At 45.8% G+C, this 1,120-nt stretch overlaps 1 non-coding gene across 1 annotated transcript; it reads left to right on the top strand.

Moving 5' to 3' along the window:
• The first annotated feature begins 398 nt into the window (after positions 1-398).
• Positions 399-471, top strand: TRNAE-CUC (transfer RNA glutamic acid (anticodon CUC)). Its single transcript has one exon. It is a non-coding gene; the product is annotated as a tRNA-Glu (tRNA).
• The last annotated feature ends 649 nt before the right edge of the window (positions 472-1,120 follow it).

The following is a 1,120-nucleotide window of genomic DNA, read 5'->3' as shown; positions in this document are numbered from 1 at the left end:
TGTGGCCTTGGGGGCCTAATATTGAACTTCTTTGGGGCAGAAACTTCTCACTAGAACGCAGCTGCGCTGGTGCAGACACTTGTTACCCTAAGGCTAATTACCATTTCCGTAGTGTAGTGGTTATCAAGTTCACCTCACAAGGCTAATTACCAAGGACACAACATGAACTAAATCAGCTTTGCTTCTTTTCAGACTGTTCTAAATCCTCAATCCAAAACTCCTTTCAGATCCAGCATATCTTGAAATAAGAGAGGTTTGTCTGGGACTGGGGAAAGGGAGGGTCCATCAAAGGGTGAAATCACCAGCAAAATCTTGGACCATGAAGGTGCTTGACACCTAGGATGAATCTACCCTAGCACAACACAGCTGACTCTAAAAAAAAATCAGAGTGAGGGACTTCCCTGGTGGTCCAGTGGCCAAGACTCTGCACTCTCAATGCAGGGGGCCTGGGTTCGATCCCTGGTCAGGGAACTAGGTCCCACAAGCCACAACTAAAAGATACTGCTTGCTGCAACAAGTTCCCGTGCAGACGAAAAAAAAAAAATGAGTCTATGGCACTGAATCGGAAAAACAGTTCTGACTTGCCCTCTGTGGAGACGTCTTCTGCCATCTTCTGCTGGGAAGAAGCTGCAAGTCCCAGAACAAACCTACTTGATTTGTTTCCTCATTTAAAAAGAACAATTGAGATCCCGCCAGCTATATGGATTCCTGATTCTAAATTCTTCATTCTTTGGTTGTGGCCCAACGGGCTAAAAGTTCAGACTTTTCCCTGGAGGGCCGAGAGAGGGCGAGTGCCATTAAGAGAAGGTGTTTCCACCACTTGAGAAACTTGCTTGTATCACTTACATCATTACCATTGTGCTTAACACCAGCAGGCTGAGGTGCTAAATGGAAAAGAAGGAACGCAAGCTAATTTCTGGGCAGAAGAACAGATCACAGAGAAAGACCTAGAAGTGAAGAAGAAGAAATGGAAATTTTCAGAAGGAATCAAGAGAGTTGCTGGCTTGGAGACACTCCAGCGGACAGCAAATTGGAACTTATCGCACAAAGCCAGCGGGTCCTGCAGCAGCATTCTCCTGGAATTATCTTTTGTGAAGAATCTAGCCCTCATCGTAGCCGT

This window comes from Bos indicus, chromosome 17 (genome assembly GCF_029378745.1).
Source record: "Bos indicus isolate NIAB-ARS_2022 breed Sahiwal x Tharparkar chromosome 17, NIAB-ARS_B.indTharparkar_mat_pri_1.0, whole genome shotgun sequence".
Lineage (NCBI taxonomy): Eukaryota > Metazoa > Chordata > Mammalia > Artiodactyla > Bovidae > Bos > Bos indicus.
The sequence above is the reverse complement of the archived record's forward strand: the minus strand, read 5'-3'. Positions and strand labels throughout refer to the sequence as shown.